Source organism: Pseudophryne corroboree, chromosome 4, assembly GCF_028390025.1.
Source record: "Pseudophryne corroboree isolate aPseCor3 chromosome 4, aPseCor3.hap2, whole genome shotgun sequence".
Lineage (NCBI taxonomy): Eukaryota > Metazoa > Chordata > Amphibia > Anura > Myobatrachidae > Pseudophryne > Pseudophryne corroboree.
In genome coordinates this window covers 54,763,069-54,781,731 of record NC_086447.1, presented here as the reverse complement: position 1 = coordinate 54,781,731, position 18,663 = coordinate 54,763,069, and the positions used below count along the sequence as shown (strand labels likewise).

Below are 18,663 nucleotides of genomic sequence, written 5' to 3'. Positions count from 1 at the left end.
TGCCCTGTACACTAGTGAATGTGTTATAGCATGTGCGAGAAGGACGCTAATCTGAGTAACATGGCGAGAGACCGGGAACCGATATGCCTGAGCCGCATTGTTCATCCTGCCACACAGCACTGTGCAATGTACACTGCCACAATGGTGAGGAAAGTACAAGTAGTACACAGGACCGGCTCCAGGCACGTTCCTCAGGAGCGGCGGCGCAGGGCGGCAAGCTCCTAAAGGCGGCCATCAGCCATCTCAAATATGGTGCTGCCGAGTCCCCAGCCCATCAGAGCTCGCGGACTAGCAGCGGCTGCTCCTGATTGGCTGCCGGACCGCAAGCTTTGATTGGCTCGCGAACCGGCGCCATTATTTGAGATGCCCGCTGCCAGGGACAATGACTGTGAGTGTGAGGGGGAACTCCTATAGCCGGAAGAGGAAAACTTGTGGAGGAAAGGAGGATGCTGCGCTGGTAGCTGCCCCCTGCCTGCCCCTGTGTCTGTTTCCCTGTGAAATCCTCAATAAAAAATCTACCCAAAGCTGCTACACATGCGCCCAGCAGCCCCCATGGGGAGGAGGGGGTGTTGTCTGCCCAGATAACAACACCCCTTCATCTGCATAGTGCTACTCTTCCACTGCATCACCAGCCAATACAATACTGGGTGCATTATGTGTAACTGGCACTGCTGTGGGCATTATGAGTATCTGGCAATATACTGGGAACATTATGTGTATCTGACTCTATACTAGGGGTATTATGTGTAACTGGCACTATACTGTGGGTAGTATGTGTCTCTGGCACTATACTGAGGACATTGTGTGCCTGGTACTATACTGGAACATTATGTGTACCTGGCACTATACTGGGGGTATTATATGTATATGGCACTATACTGGAACATTATGTGTACCAGGCACTATACTGGGGACATTATGTGTATCTGACTATACTGGAACATTATGTGCACCTGGCACTATACTGGGGGCATTATGTGTATCTGACTCTATACTCAGAGCCGTCTTTTCGTATGGGCTCAGTGGGCCCTTGCCCAAGGGCCCAGGAGTATAAGAGCCATAGGCTGATAGCTAAGGGTCCCCTCTTTCCAGGGGTACCAGATTTTTGAAAATCGGCCGTGGGGAAACGGAGATATCCAAGTTCAAAGCAGTGGTCCCCATCCAAGGCTGTTAATTGCTCTTCCCAGCCAGATATCTCTGGTTCTGTTTGACTTAGAGTTTTTCTGAGGGTATACTCCAAAAGCTGGGACTCTCGCCTTTTGGTGGACACTGGCAGCTTGTCTCTACTATGCCCAGAACCAGAGATATCAGCCTTCCAGCAGCTGGTCCCTGCTCCAGCTCCACACGCCTGGTATGCAGTTTTAAATTTTCATTGGTAGCTTGCTCTGGCTCCTGAACTCTAATTCCCAAGTCCCCAGTACCAACTGATAGGTGGGACTCTAGTTTTTTTTAAATTCAATTCAAAGCTAAGAAATCTATTTCCAGGAACTGGAGATATCTGCAGTCAAGCACGCTGCCCTCCCAACAGTAAATGATGAATATTAAGCCCACTTCACTTTCCACCCCTGCCCTACGTATTAAACACTCCCCTACCACCCTGGAAGTCATAAACCAGGGCCCCTTCATTCAGCCCAATGCCCCCTTCTATAGTTTAGTGTTCTCCCTCCCACCGCATCTGTGCACTAAAGGAGTAATTAGCAGAAATGACTGCTCCAGGTCCTACATGCTGAGTGGAAGATAGAACACTCCTTACCGCCCGCGGGGCATCAAAGCTGCCGCTGATAGCACCCCCACCCCTACCGCTGGAGGATGGGTAGGGGCCCCAGTGCAATGCTGTGTCCAGGGGCCTACACTGCTGTTAAGATGCCCCTGTCTATACTGGAGACAATATGTGTAACTGCCGCTAACTGTGGACAATATGTGTAACTGCCGCTAACTGTGGACATTATGTGTATCTGGCACTACTGTGGGCATTATTTGTAAGGGGCCCGACTGGGGGCAGTATGTGTAAGAAGGTATTACTGTCAGCATTATGTGTAAGGCTGCTAATTGTGTGTGTGTGTGTGTGTGTGTGTGTGTGTGTGTGTGTGTGTGTGTGTGTGTGTGTGTGTGTGTGTGTAGAGGGCGGTGTGATAGTATATATATATATATATATATATATATAATAGTTTGATAACATAATATAAAGTTGCGAGGCCACGCCCACTGTCCCAGCAGCGCGCCCGCCTTCGGCCCGTACATCGGCGCGCTTCAAAAAAATCTGTGTTAGTAGGCCTGGAGCCGGTCCTGTTAGTATACACTATAATCCTGTTGTTGTAATAATGACAACTTGTCTAACAGTCACCATCAGACATCAACAGAGATAAATAAGCCGTCCAAATGTGCAAATGGCTCGCTGGCAATATCGGAAGTGTGCCCATAGGCGTATGGTTCTTACAATCAGTGCCATGCCCAAGAATTATCCAATCACATTTAAACAGATTATTGTCAGGCATTATTATAATTCACCAATGACCACTGATTGGTTGCGTGTCTGCCGAACGCACTTATAGATCACCAAGTGATCCCCAATTGGACAAAGATCATCAAATCTCTCAGTACAGGAGCAACTTGGCCGACCTACAGTATAAAATCTAAATCCCTATCAGGACATGTTCACCTAGCGTGACTGGGATTTGGGACTGTATTTTGTCTGATTCTAAACATTGCTTTTTCAAAAAATATTTGAGTTAATATCCAGAGAAACTGACTTTATTGAAATTGGGACTTTATAGCAAGGACGTCAATGGTCTGATTTCATTGATGACTTTCTGTAGTTAGTAGCTGCAGGCAAACCCAACCAGCGTCTTCTACTCCTGTTTGGTTCGCCATATGGAACCGTAGTCCCTTTTCTGAGGCAACTGATCAGATAAGTCCATCATTCTAGATGACCGGCAGTTCAGGTCACAGAAATCCTTACGTGGTCAGATTTTGTCGGAATCCCTGCCTGACGTAACATCCCTATAAGTGGGGTCCTGCTTTCTGTTGTGGCTTCCTGTAGCACCGATGACAAATATCCATCAACCCGTCCGTGAATACCCTGTCTGTCCCTTGAAGAACCCCGAGAATAGCAGAATCTAGAAGTGCCGCACTGAAATGTCTAATGTTTGGAGACCTTAGTGCAAGCAAGTCCTGCAGATCAGATGTGGTGACAATGGCAGGACCTGATAGTCCTCCAAGTGGCAGCTGATACAAGTGGTTGATGCCAGGACAGGGAAACAAACAGAAAAGAAAACGGGAGGGATAACTAAAGGAAATAAGAGGAACTGTACTTCATCTCTCTGCACTTTTTCACTCTACAAGGTTTAGTAAATCTCGCCCCAGCGAAGTCTACTATCTCTTGTCTGCAGTATAGGTTATAACTCGTATTACCGCGTGTTTGCCCATTGCTTTGGCGTCTATTGCCATTTGAATGAAAATGGGAACATTTTTATTGATATCCTAGTTCTCATCGTTGTCCTTTCCCAGAGCCGCCGCCGATACATATTTCATTTCTCTTAATTGCTTCCTGTGTTCAGTCCTGAGGAGGAATGGGGGGTAAGAAGAGTTCATGTCACTTTTGGGGGTGCTGTCTTGTGCCGTGGGAGGGGGAAATTAACCCCCTGGTGCCCGCTAACATATTTTGGAAAAGAAGGATTTGCGGTACAGTATAGAAGACAAAAAAAAGTGTAATTTTATCTATAAAAATCCCACTTATCCAATTAAAAGGCTGACTTTCCTCTATGGGCTGTGCTTATCTTCTAATTGCAGGCATCTACTCATTGGTGTTCTGGAGCTGGACAAAGAATGGTCTATGCAGAAGCGTAGCCCACCAGTAACCTCCAGTTAGCGGTGATCCAGGCGGGTTCAGCGGCTGGTCTGGGAGACAGGGGGAAGGGAGAGCACAGATGGGGCTTAATGTGCGAGAGAGGGATTCCCAGGCTGTGTGGTACACGGAGGGAGCACGCAGTACACTGTAACGTGGAATCACCTGCAGGCTCCCTGGCGTTCCATGGGGCATATCCAATTAAGAGTTACAAAAATTGACACTGCTGTTGCGCCCATTTTTCAGTTACCATGCTATGGAAAGAAATCCGTTGCAAACATTTTTCCAGCAAAAACCTACGGGATTTGTTTTTTTTTAAATAAAAATGTGGAAATCAGCCTGTACCCCAATAAAATAAAAATAAATATTGGGTAACAGTATAAGGGGGATATTCAATTTGCCAGCAACGATTGCGGGCATAAAGTGTCGCCCCAATAAGCCGGCGCGTGCCGCGGCTTATCGGGATTTTGCTTCACCTGCCGCCCGATAACGGTCCCGTTTTCATCCGAAAACGGGGCTATTTCACCCGAAAACACACAGGTTTCACTGAACCTGTGTGTTTACGGGTGTAACTGCACTCATTTCCAGCCGAGCTAATTAAATAGCCTGACCACATTACCCGAAGAAACATCGGGGGGTTTTACTCCCCCTAAATGTCTATTACTGCCCCAAAGTAAAATATTTTGAACTTTTAAAAAGTTTCAAATGGCAGATTATTGCATTTTAAAGTTACAAAAAAATATATAAAAACTGCTATAATTTTCATTTAAATAAAAACTGTGGTTAAATTTGGGTTTATAAAACAATGAAAAAGTCAGTTTTGGGGTAATTTGGGGCCATTTAAAAAGTAAAAACAACAACAAAACACCTGCACAGGAATTCCCACGTGCAATGTTTAAATTACCTGTCCCATCCATATGACACCCCCATATACCAGCCCCCCATCTTATAACCCACTATTCTACGCTGTGCAGAATTTCATCCCGTCCCCAATAATGACATGTAATTGGCCCAATTAAGCTAATTGAAAATTAGTCATTAGATGGGAGGAGGTGTCACAGGGTTTCTGAACCAAGTTCTGACATGTTGACCTTCAAATAACAACTTTTCCCAAAGAAATTAACGCCGCTAAAATTCTTGCGTGTAATTAAATACCAAAAACCCTGCGGTTGCCTGACATTTTTGCGTGCCGCGGAAAAAAAAATATATATGAATGCGTTCAACTGAATATGCCCCTATAGGATGGTGTGGGGATAGGCTGGGACTGAATCGATGAGTCTTTACCGCTGTAGGCCTATGGAGCTCAGTTATTGAAGGGCATAAAATCTTACCGCCAGCATAAATGGGAGATTTCCTTCCCTGCAAAACGGCTTTATAAAATGTTACCCAGCAAAGCATTCACCAGACGTCACAGGCAATACAGTATACAGACGTACTGTGGCAATACCAGTTCTGTCACTGCCGGGATGGTGACAGCAGATATAAATAATGTAACAAAAATGTTTATGAATTATGTCTGCAATGTTTAAAGGTTTTCAATATTTTTTTTTAATTGTCTCATTTTTTATTTTTATTTTTTTATTATTAGCGGTACCAAAGATTTATTTCGGCGCACAATGCCGGCGAGCCATAAAGGTAGAGTAGCTGGGCAAAGCGCTAAATTAACCCTTGCTGCCCTGTGCCAGTAACGCTCAGCTTCCCTGGAAATAGTATTTTTGCTATATTCCGGCGTGTTGAGTATGGGATGCCGGCGGCCTTGATCCCAAAGGTCAGCAAACCAACGCCGGCCGCTAGTATGCGGGCAGGTGGGCGGGTGTCGTGGACCCCCACAAGTGGGAATAGCCCGTTAGCCGGGATTCCGACTGGTGACATTGTCAGTGGTCGGGATTCCAGCATCGGTAACCTGACCGCTGGGATCCCCAATGCCGGCAATGTCACTACATCCCCTTCCGGCAACAAGGGATTTTCTATTTTATTTTTTCATCCTAGATTTCAGGGGCGTCTTACAGCGAGAATTCTTTTTTCTTTACATCCTTGTTCCTGTTCCGGACTTACAGTGTCATGATTAGTGATTGGAATTAGAGTGCACAATGGGGGTCATTCCGAGTTGATCGCTCGCTGCCGATTTGCGCAGCGATCAGGTGAAAAAGCTGCATTTCTGTGCATGCGTATGGGCCGCAATGCGCACGCGCGTCGTACGGGTACAAAGCCCGTTGTGGTTGTGCACAGGCTCTAGCGAAGTTTTTCTTCGCACTGACGGCCGCAAGAAGATTGACAGGAAGGGGGCGTTTCTGGGTGTCATCTGACCGTTTTCAGAGAGTGCTCGCTAAAACGCAGGCATGTCTGAAAAAACGCAGGCGTGGCTGGGCGATCGCTGGGCGGGTGTATGACGTCAAATCCAGACACGAACAGGCTGAAGTGATTGCAAGCGCTGAGTAGGTTCAGAGCTACTCAGAAACTGCACAAACTGGTTTTGCAGAGCTCGGCTGCACATGCGTTCACACTTCTGCTGAGCTAAAATACACTCCCCAGTGGGCGGCGGCATAGCGTTTGCACGGCTGCTAAAACTAGCTAGCGAGCTATCAACTCGGAATGACCCCCAATGTACGACGTTTCTGGAAGCCTCCTGTTGCTGGATGTTCTCCTGTCCGCTCTCATGGGCCCTGTAATCTCATGACGATTTATTTATTGTTACACCACTTCCCAGTGCTGGCAACACTAACCTCATCCCCAAAGGAGAAATGACCCCAGCTCTGCGGACGTCAGCATGAACCTAATGACCCAACCACAAACAGCATCAAACAAATAACAAGATCCATTCATCATAGGACGGGGTCCGATCTTCCCCAGGTCTGGTGCAAGGCTTTGTCGTTATACTCCGATTGTATCCGCTTTGCACCATATGACACAAGATGCCCGGCGACGTGGGAAGCGGTTCCTGGATCTTCCTAGCTGTTCCTGAACGTTGTGCCTTATTCGCATGGTAGCATAATACCAATTTGCTTATAGTGTAATGGAATTTAGGAATAGTCAATTTGCCGCAAAGGAATAGGTCTAAAGGCGCAGATTAAGCATAACGTTGCGTGGTGCGATCCATGACGTGGATCACTCGTACGAGACCTGTGTCTTTTGCCTTTTAAAATAAGTAGGAAAAATACAAAGAATAGATTGTATTGTATTATTCTAATTTTATATATATAGTCAAAACTCTGGAGTAAAAAGTCTATGGCAGGTGAGGCAGTATATACTGCTGGAAATAGGAAAAAGGTAGGGAGGAGAGCCCCCTACGTTTTTCCTATTTCCAGCCCCTGTGTATAATGCCTACATGTATATACTGCTGCACCTGTGTATAATGCCTACATGTATACACTGCTGCACCTGTGTATAATGCCCACATGTATATACCGCTGCACCTGTGTATAATGCCCACATGTATATACCGCTGCTCCTGTGTATAATGCCCACATGTATATATTGCTGCACCTGTGTATAATGCCCACATGTATATACCATTGCACCTGTTTATAATCCCCACATGTATATACTGCTGCACCTGTGTATGAAGTTAACATGTATATACCGCAGCACCTGTGTATAAAGCATACATGTATATACCGGTATGGGGGTGCGCGGTGTGGACAACACAGGTGTGTTCGGACTGTTTGTGGGGCGGGCCACGGCGGCTGCGTGAAGTCACACACAGCCGCTGCGACCCAAAACATGGAGGGTAGTCGCCTGCATTTGCAGCTAGGCTGAGTAGGCTCTATTCGAAACATGCTAAAGCTTCGCACCGTGCGATGGGGGGCTGGATCCGGCATGCGACTTGTCCTGTGCTGGGCGTCCTTCTGCATGTCTAAGAATTTGATCGAGAAGTGCATTTTTTCACACATCTACGGTCAGGTCTGAATTACCCCCTGTGTCCTCTAAATGCCTCTGTGAACTGAAGCCTCATTTATACAATGCTCTGTGAAGCCCCCTCTGTACTTTGCTGGGAGCACTTTCCTCCTCCCAACATTAAACTGACTTTCTCCATAACACCCTAAATCAAGGCACATGGGAGATCCAAAGGTGCCTTTGCATTGTGATGAGGCTGTTTTTTTGTTTGTTTTTGCTGGCAGTGTGTTTCTGGGTTCTAAGTACATAATTTCAGGCAAAAGTCTTATTTAAAGTTTCAGGAGGACTGACCATAGTCTAAGCGCCGTGCCCACATTGATGGGAGAGGGGAAAGGATTTTTCCTCCAGTCAGCGATCCTGCAAAAACTATTTTTATACCTGCGACGACTGGGTGCTTCCAGCAATCACTTCGAAGCCGTACTTATTCATTTATTTTTATTCTCTTTATTTATCAGTACAGTAGACAAAGTAAAAACACGTTCAAATAGAGACACCACATCGAAACCGTATTTATTTTTAGTGATTGATCAAACGTCAAAAATAGCAGCTTCAGGGGATGACACGACATTGAAGCCCAATTGCTGACATATTTCTGGCATTCATCATGTGACATGCATACTGCTAGTGTCACTGCGGTGTCACCTTACGATGGCTGAGTTACAGTCGAGCTATTATCTTGGTATAAAGTATCTGCCAAATTATGCTGTGCTATATAATCCTAGAGAATTTGTTGTAGACGGGGACGGTCTGCTCTGTAAATGTCTCAGTGTACTCTGAAAGCTATAAACTAGTTGCTCGGCGCACACTGCTAAATTTCCGCAAATGTTCCTCACACATCTAAAGTCACTGACTTGCATCAATACCCTCCCACTGTAGCAAATGCATGTGACGCAGCAGACTGGCCTTTACCTCTGTTATATGTATGCATTGTATGAATTGCTTAGTAATAGCCATATCCTGCAGTATCAACAGCCACTCAGCAAGAAACGCGTTTGCAGAACTGACCCCAACTGGTGTCACTTCCCCTGTAATCACTGTTTAATCTCTTTCCTTATTTCAGACTTATACAGGCTGGCTGAGCGCTGTTTACATTAACGCACAAGCTTTATTCGCTGGATGACACAATTATATCCAGAGCAGACGAGCGTGTTGTATCCAGGAGAAACGAAAGACAAACAGCGGAGACCGATGATATACATGTCTGGCTGATGAGTGCCCAAAAGATGGATATACTGTAGGAAATAGTGAAAGCTGCACAAGGCCATATACAAGCTTAGAGAAATAAAATATTATCTGAAGGCGGGCAGCCCCTTTTTCTATGATACATTTTACAGTACTAAATATATTTTGTATATACAAGGCCTGGTTCTGAGTCAGACGGAACTTTCAGCATGGATGCGAAAGATGAGTTACTGCACACCGCCCAGAAGCGAGTTTACGCACTTTGCATATGTCCATCCTCTTCTGAGTTGGAAGGAACTGTCTGTCCTCTTCTGAGTTGGAAGGAACTGTCTGTCCTCTTCTGAGTTGGAAGGAACTGTCTGTCCTCTTCTGAGTTGGAAGGAACTGTCTGTCCTCTTCTGAGTTGGAAGGAACTGTCTGTCCTCTTCTGAGTTGGAAGGAACTGTCTGTCCTCTTCTGAGTTGGAAGGAACTGTCTGTCCTCTTCTGAGTTGGAAGGAATTGTCTGTCCTCTTCTGAGTTGGAAGGAACTGTCTGTCCTCTTCTGAGTTGGAAGGAACTGTCTGTCCTCTTCTGAGTTGGAAGGAATTGTCTGTCCTCTTCTGAGTTGGAAGGAACTGTCTGTCCTCTTCTGAGTTGGAAGGAATTGTCTGTCCTCTTCTGAGTCGGAATATGTCTGTCTGTGAAATAGGGCGTTTTTTTTTTGTGGTGGGAACTGTGCGTAATGTATAATGCGCATTTTAGTTCTATATAAAGGACCACCTACATTTGCGGATATCCAGCGCTTGCAGCTCCTTACAACTGAAGAAGGGGCTCATGGGAAGGAGGGAGCCTGGCCAAAGTATAACATGGGTGTGTTGGCACAAATGCGGCCTACGAAGGCAGGGACACAGGTGCATATGTACCTGTCAGGAGATGGGACCGTAGTGGCTGCTCAGCCTCTGGTGCAAGTGATAAAATTATGATTATGAGTGCCTGTCGCATCTGATTGGCTGATTGTATCCTAAATCCTCCCACTATCACATTGCTGCAGATAAAACATTATCCCGGAAAGTACTTTAAGAAATTGTTGAGAACTAATTGCACCATGTGATGCAAGTACATATTTTTTTCTTTTGTATTTTTTATTTTGGCACTGCATCTGTGCGGGAGGCTGGCAGTGCGATCAGCTATGTGTGTCCGATGGACAGACAAGCTGATCACCTTAAAAAAAAATAAAAAAAAAGTAAAAAAAAATAATTGCTACTTACCCGTCCAGGAGCCGGTCATCAGTGCTTCAGTAAGCGCTGCCGAGCACCAGGACCTCCTGCTGCTGTTACCGCTGTGCAGTAAAGTGATGCTGCAACACAGCAGCTCACTTTACAGCACAGGGGGTCTCAGCTCAGCAGCAGGATCCGGCACCGTGCAGCCTCCTGGAAACTGCAGTCACCTGCTCCTGGATGGGTAAGTATAATTACTGATGGGGGGGTCTTGGTGTGGGGGTAGTTGTGACGGGAGGAGTACCCAGCAACGGCGGTAGCAATGGATAGTGGCGCATGCGCAACAGGATATCGGGTTATGTTTTGCCCAATAATGCTGCGGAGGCATTCGCAGGGATAGAGCTTTCTCACAAGCTCTGTCCCTGCATGCGATAACTGATACATCTGTACTCAATTATTGCATTGCGAGTTTGGACGATTTTTTCACCTGTCATCCGCATCCTCATAAATGGGCCCTTAAGTATTTTTAAAATGTTTTGAGCAATAAACATCTTGCCTTTAAGACTGCATCTGTATCCTGCACCCAACATAATAGCGACAAACACCATTCCATTCCCCGGCTGTCCTGTAGTGAGCCCAGTGTCTCCCAGTTCAGCCCTCTGCCAACTACCCTGCAGAGAACTGGTCCATGGTGAGGGACCAGAGGGGATTAGCAGACCCTAACTAGGAGGTGTTGCAGCAGCAGCATGTCCACACATACTCAGGAGCAGTGTTAGTTTTAGCTAAAAGTATTAGTCAACTAAAGTTTATTTCAATTAGACAAAAATGAAAACTGAGATCCAAAAACTGAGATCTTAACTAAAACAAAGCCAAAAAGTGACTAAAACTAAACTAAATTTAGAATCCTTGTCAAAATTAACACTGGAAGTAGGGTTTGACATTTTTATAGAACAATCATGTATTCAAGAGATTTGCAAAAAAAAAAAAATGACCTGCTGTGAAGGAAATAGAATTGTGTATTGCAATTGTTTATTCTAAAATATTTTGCACATTCATTTGTATATGACTTATGGGAGCACTATGGTAAGTCAGACTCAGTATGTAACACATTCTCATCCTACAGAGCCTAGATTACTAATCATATATGAGAACTACAGTAATCATATATGAGAGCACTACCGTAAGTCAGACTCAGTATGTAACACATTCTCAACCTACTGAGCCTAGATTACTAATGATATATGGGAGCACTACAGTAAATCAGACTCAGTATCAGTGGCGGAACTACCACCAGTGCAGGCAGTGCCTTGCACTGGGGCCCGCCACTGTCCAGGGGCCCAAAGCCAGAGCGGCATGTAATGAGTCACACTGACTCATTACATGCCGCCTGGCTGCCGCTGTGTGCCGCCGCCGCGAGGAGCGCACCGATTACGGGCGGGGGGATGTGAAGGAGGAGGGAGGTGGAGGAGGGAGCTGCAGCAGCGCTGTGTAATTGGTGGAGGCGCTGCTGCTGCTGCTGGCCCTCTCCTTCACCATAGGCTGCCCTCCGCCGCTGTGAATGCTGGGATGCGCTTCCCAGCATTCACAGCGGCGGAGGGCAGCCTATGGTGAAGGAGAGGGACAGCAGCATCAGCGCCTCCACCAATTACAATGCGCTGCTGTGGCTCCCGAGTACCCCTCCCTCCTCCTTCTTCTCCCCTGCCTGGGATCTACCAGAAGCTGCACCGAGGAGCCTGAGCCAGCGGAGACAGTAGGTATAATCTATTCTTTCTTTCTTTATATCTATCTAGCATCTATTCTGTTTGCCGTAATGTGTAAAAAAGGGGACGCTGTCTGTCGTAATGTGTAAAAAAGGGGACGCTGTCTGCCGTAATGTTAAAAAAAGGGGACGCTGCCTGCCGTAATGTGTAAAAATGGGACGCTATATGCAGTAATGTGTAAAAAAGGGGACGCTGTCTGCCGTAATGTGTAAAAAGGGGACGCTGTCTGCTGTAATGTGTAAAAAGGGGACGCTGTCTGCCGTAATGTGTTAAAATTGGACGCTGCCTGCCGTAATGTGTAAAAAGGGGACGCTGTCTGCCGTAATGTGTAAAAAAGGGGACGCTGTCTGCCGTAATGTGTAAAAATGGGACGCTGTCTGCCGTAATGTGTAAAAGGTTGACGCTGTCTGCCGTAATGTGTAAAAGGTTGACGCTGTCCGCCATAAGGTGTAAAAGGGGCTCTACCTGGTGTAGTGGTGCTACTGTGCGGCATAATTTGAATAATGGAGACTACTGTGCACCGTTATATGAATTGGTATTGTTTCGTGGCCACACCCTTTCCTCACGAAGCCACGCCCCTATTTTTTTTTTGCGCGCCTACGGCATGCACTGCCCCTGTTTTACATGGAGTGGGGGGGCTCCGATGCCGTTTCTTGCACAGAGCGCTAAAATGTCTAATTACGACACTGTTGCTAGGTATCCATTTCCCTGGCCCTGAGCAGGTCCCCCTCTCCAGGGGTGAGGGGGTGGACTTGGATGGGATGATGGGGGGGGGGGGGAGCATTTTGTCACACATGGGCCCACCGCTCGCTAGTTCCGTCACTGCTCAGTATGTAACACATTCTCAGCCTACTGTAGATTACTAATGATATATGGGAGCACTATGGTAAATCAGACTCAGTATGTAACACATTCTCAGCCTACTGTAGATTACTAATGATATATGGGAGCATTATGGTAAATCAGACTCAGTATGTAACACATTCTCAGCCTACTGAGCCTAGATTACTAATGATATATTGGAGCACTATGGTAAATCAGACTCAGTATGTAACACATTCTCAGTCTACTGAGCCTAGATTACTAATGATATATGGGAGCACTACGGTAAATCAGACTCAGTATGTAACACATTCTCAGCCTACTGAGTCTAGATTACTAATGATATATGGGAGCACTATGGTAAATCAGACTTAGTATGTAACACATTCTCACCCTGCTGAGCCTAGATTACTAAACACATACAGTTAAAGGTATGCAAACTTCTCAAGGGAATTTTAGAGAAATGTTATTCAGCAAAATCCATTACAGTATCATTGAACTGCAAAGGTTATGACTAAAACATTAACTACAATTAGACTAAAATGAAAACTGAGATCCACAGACTAAATCTTGGCTAAAACAAAGCAATAAAAATGGACTAAAATGTGACTTAAACTAACTACAATTCTAAGTAAAAAAAACTGAATTAAAAATCCTTGTCAAAATGAATACATACTGAGGAGCAGGTGGTTTCCAGGTGCTGATGGTTGGAGCCTGAGTGGAAATGATTGTTTCCCAGTGTCAACTGTAGTTACCCACTTAGCTAGTTACTCAGAGTAGGTGGAGTCAGTAATAGGCCGCTACTGCCGGTGAGAGGGAGACCCGTATTGGCCCAGGTCCAGTGGGATCAAACAAGTCATTTGATCGCCTGGTGCAGTGAGATGTAGTCACAGGGCCTAATTCAGGTTTGTATGCAATGCCGATGTTCACTGATCGATTATCGTCACACTGTGATCGCACTGTGTGTGTTCCATGGAGCCTTTACAATGCCACTCGCAGTGAGAATTTAAATGCAGAGTGATTGACCGGAAGGGATCGTTTTGGGGGAGGTAACAGGGAGTGGCGGCAACGATGTAGGCGTGTCATGGCTTTTTACGGGAAGTGTATCTACACGCAGCTACAATCATGTACGGAGAGAAACAATGCCAGCGTCGCTTTGTTGCGACCAGTCTGCGTGGCTATAGACTCACTCGAAGAGTCGATGTTCCTGGTTTCCGCGTCTGTGTGTGCGCAGCTGCGGAGGACTTTGTGCTAGCTCCGGTGTGGGCGTCTGTATTCATATCTGGGCGGCTGCTTCACTTGCGATAAATAACAAGTCCAAGCCTGAAAAATCGCAGCTGCGTAGGCAAATGTGTACAGACGTGAATTGCCGTAGAGCCAATATCAGCGTGGGCACCTGTCACTGTGCTTGCTATAATTGTGAACACACATGGGTAACATTCTGTGCATAGAATTACTAGAAATACAGGACCATTTTTTAATACTATGATCACGGCTAACCAGAGATGGTGATAACAGGGCAGGTACTGCGATGGCACAAGTCCCACCACCATATTTCATTAGACTGGCAGTAACCCAATTTTATATAGGCCCTCATTCCGAGTTGATCGCTCGCAAGGCGAATGTAGCAGAGTTACACACGCTAAGCCAACGCCTACTGGGAGTGTATCTTAGCTTCTTAAAAGTGCGACCGATGTATTCGCAATATTGCGATCACAAACCTCGTAGCAGTTTTAGAGTAGCTTCAGACTTACTCTGCCTGTGCGATCATTTCAGTGCTTGTCGTTCCTGGTTGACGTCACAAACACACCCAGCGTTCGCCCAGGCACTCCCACCGTTTCCCCGGCCACTCCTGCGTTTTTTCCGGAAACGGTAGCGTTTTCAGCCACACGCCCCTGAAACGCCGTGTTTCCGCCCAGTAACACCCATTTCCTGTCAATCACATTACGTTCGCCGGAGCGATGAGAAAGCCGTGAGTAAAAATACTTTCTTCATAGCAAAGATACTTGGCGCAGTCGCAGTGCGAATATTGCGCATGCGCACTAAGCGGAATTTCACTGCGATGCGATGAAAAATACCGAGCGAACGACTCGGAATGAGGGCCATAGTCCCATCGGTAATAGGGCTCTTTGCCGTTTGATAAATAGTCCCTACAGATTGTTACCTCCTTAGAACCACAGTGAAGGCCACATTGGGAACACTGGGGCAGATGTATTAACCTGAAGAAGGCATAAGGAAGTGATAAACCAGTGATATGTGCAAGGTGATAAAGGCACCAGCCAATCAGCTCCAATATGTAAATTAACAGTTTGGATCTGATTGGCTGGTGCCTTTATCACCTTGCTTATATCACTGGTTTATCACTTCCTTATGCCTTCTCCAGGTTAATACATCTGCCCCAAAGTCCTGCAAAGCTGCACGGTAACTGACTGGCATTCACACAGGAAGCAATATTATCTTTATTACAGATTTTATTTAAGAATAAAATGACCCTTTGGCTTGGGAGGTTGATCAGTACCCCCGCTAACTCCATACTAGGCCTTTCATTACCTTTCTCTCCCAAATATTTCCCTCTGCCAAAGTGTGTTCCAGGCGCCACTCGTCATCAATTCAAACTGTTCTGGCGTTTGGCCCTATCAGCTATACGTCTACTGGCGGTCCCCTCCGCGGGGGAGATCCTAGCTATAGCTTGGCATAGTCATCCTATGGAAAACATGACTAGTATTCTACGAGACTCTTCCAAAAGCTTTATCAGAGAGCCACGGATTTCCCATTTTCATGTCCTCCCGGCATTTAGTTGTTACTGTCTTACGTTTGTCCCTCTCTAATGCTGGGCATAGGGGGTCATTCTGACCTGATCGCATGCTGCCGTTCATCGCAGTGCAGCGATCAGGTCAGAAGTGCGCATGCACCGGCACCGCGGTGCGCCAGCGCATGGCTGACAGCCGACGGCTGTCGTTGCCTAGCGATCGCCTCTGCCTGATTGACAGGCAGAGGCGGTCGCCCGGAGCAGAAGGCGGCGGCACGGCGGCGTTTGGATGCCGTTTTGTGGGTGCGGTCCAGCCAACGCAGGCGTGGCCGGGCCGCAGTGGCTGAGTGACATCACACGCAGCCGCTGCGACCCGGGCAGCGACGAGTAGCTCCCGGCCAGCAAGCAGAAACTGCGCTGACCAGGAGCTTTTCTGCTTGCTGGCCGGGAGCTACTCCTGAAGTGCAAAAACATTGCCGCTGTGCGATGCTTTTGTACTTCTGCGGGCCTTACATTTGGGGTGGACTAGCCCTGTGCTGGGCCTCCCCCCGCATGTCAGTGTGCCTGATCGTAGCCCTGCAAAATTTTGCAGAGCTACGTTCAGGTCTGAATTAGGCCTTTAGTCGGGTTACTCCTGTGCCCGGCCTGACAACAGTGTGGAGGCATCCAGCTGAGTCATTCCTCCTCCTCTTCTCTTCCCTTCTCTTCTTTCTCTTTCTTCATTGGCAGCCTCCCCACTCCTTCTGCTTTCCTTTCTCTTTTCAGATTCCTTATTATTTCTTCTTTGCACTTTACTCTCCTTTACATCACAAATATGAATGTGAAACTATCTACTTATGGGGGTCATTCCGAGTTTTTCGCTCGCAAGCCGTTTTTAGCAGCTTTGCACACGCTAAGCCTACGCCTACTGGGAGTGAATCTTAGCATAGTAAAATTGCGATCGAAAGATTCGCAATATTGCGAAAAGACATCTCTGTGCAGTTTCTGAGTAGCTCGAGACTTACTCGGCATCTGCGATCAGTTCAGTGCTAGTCGTTCCTGGTTTGACGTCACAAACACACCCAGCGTTCGCCCAGACACTCCTCCGTTTCTTCAGCCACTCCCACGTTTTTCCCAGAAACTGTAGCGTTTTTTCCCACACGCCCATAAAACGGCCAGTTTCCGCCCAGAAACACCCACTTCCTGTCAATCACATTACGATCGCCTGAACGAAGAAAAAGCCGTGAGTAAAATACCTAACTTCATAGCAAATTTACTTGGCGCAGTCGCAGTGCGAACATTGCGCATGCGCACTAAGCGGAAAATCGCTGCGATGCGATGAAATTTACCGAGCGAACAACTCGGAATGACCCCCTATGTTCTAGTGATCTTTTGTTGGTCCTAATAAGTTTTAGCATTTGCTTCCTATTGTTGTCCCATGCGCTCTTTTACTGGACCTCTGCGAAGGTCATTTGACTTTTGTGTCTCATGCTACCAATACCCTTCAATTATGGGGTACCCCATCTCCCCCCCCTCTCGCCTCTGATCCTGCTGCCTGGGCGTCCTAATTATGTTCACTTCTACTTTTGTAAATGTCTAATATACAGCGTGGAATATTGGTGTATGTTCGATTCCTTAGGTACGGCGCTGCAGAATCCTGGTGGCGCCATTTAAATAAAATAAATATAATGATCATTATAATCTACAAGACGCTGCCACATAAAAAGGGAAAACAATAGGTGGAAGAGATCCCTGCGTGCAAGAGAGGAATATTACTGCTGCTGTGTTATAAGACACTTCGCCTCCCACCATTGACAGCTGCTCCACACTCTTAATGAGGTTAAGTGCGCTTATATAACCGGGTTACAGACGCCGTGCTCATTACCTGGATGGAGGAAATAACACAATTGTTCTTGGGAGCTGTACAGCTTAAGAGAAGCGAGGAAGTTCTGCAGCAGTAACTCGGTTATAAAACAGCTGCAACTGTTCATTATACTGTACAGTGTGTGTGTGTGTGCGTGTGTGTATATATATATATATATATATATATATATATGTATGCCATGTTGCAGGCTGTGTTTGAAAAATGGCAGTTAGGGGCTGGATGGCTTGTACTTTATCTCCGTCCACTTTATCTCTCTCCAAACAAGGCTTAGTACATATGACCCAGTGGGCTATTTGTTACCCTGACGAGAAGTCTCCCATCTCCTGCACCCTGCAGCGTGAAAGCCAGTATCTGATTGGCTGATGTGCACTTTTGCAGTTGTGTAGTTTTGTACAATTGTTTTGCTCGGTTACCATGACGATGAATGCGATTCCCAATTATAGGAGACATGGCCACGAGCCAATATGTTGGTGTGGCTATTAGTGGATCGTGGGCATCGCATAATTATACTCAGTAGAGTACCACAGATCCCAGTAAGTGGCCAGAAGCCACCACTTTTTCCGTGGTACTGGAAATCAGTATTTTATTGTGAAATTTTAACTAGGCTCATTGTTCCATAGGTTGGGGGTGATGTATCAAGCAGCAGTGGAGAAGTTGCCCATAGCAACCAGTCAGCTATGAGGTAGCATTTATCAAGGACATTCTGTAAAATGATAGGTAGCAACTGATTGGTTGCCATGGGCAACTTCCCCACTCTAGGGTATAAATTTACTAAGATGGGAGTTCTGTTTGAGATGGGATGTTGCCCATGGCAACCAATCAGATTCCATGTATCATCTTCTAAAAGGTGCTGGATAAATGAGAAGTAGAATCTAATTGGTTGCTATGGGCAACATCATATCTTAAATAGAACTCCTATCTTTGTAAATTTACCCCTAGGTGGGCCGGTGCGTAACACGGTCGATGGTCTGAGTACGCAGCCTCAGACCCGTGCCAATGCTAACAGGAGGCGTCTACCTCCTACAGACGCCTCATGCGGCATTAGAATGTTAATGACACAGAATTGCAACACCGCTTCATTGCAGCTGTGCAGTTCCTTAGGAAGATGAATCTGGCCTTTAGTACACATGCATGCCTGCAATTTTTACTGTTGAAACCTGCTGTGTGCATATGGATGGGTCGCTGTGCTGGCATGCTCCATATTAATTCCATAGGTACCTGGTAGTTTCACGGTGGACTCCTCACTTGGCAGAGGCTCAGATCTACGCTGGGCCCGCATGTTAGTACAAGCAAATAAACAGAGAATTTCAGTGCTAACAAAATACATTTTTCAGGTTTTTGCCTTGATTA

General features: G+C 46.4%; 1 protein-coding gene and 1 long non-coding RNA gene across 2 annotated transcripts in view; one reads left to right on the top strand and one right to left on the bottom strand.

The window, feature by feature from the left end:
* The window catches only part of LOC134908859 (uncharacterized), a 36,651-nt gene extending 25,971 nt beyond the window's left edge, over window positions 1-10,680 (top strand). The window contains exon 2 of the long non-coding RNA XR_010175811.1: window positions 8,799-10,680. This is a non-coding gene — a long non-coding RNA (uncharacterized LOC134908859). The remainder of the gene's footprint in view (window positions 1-8,798) is intronic.
* NCOA1 (nuclear receptor coactivator 1) overlaps window positions 1-18,663 on the bottom strand; it is a 492,550-nt gene that overhangs the window by 262,310 nt on the left and 211,577 nt on the right. The window lies entirely within an intron of this gene.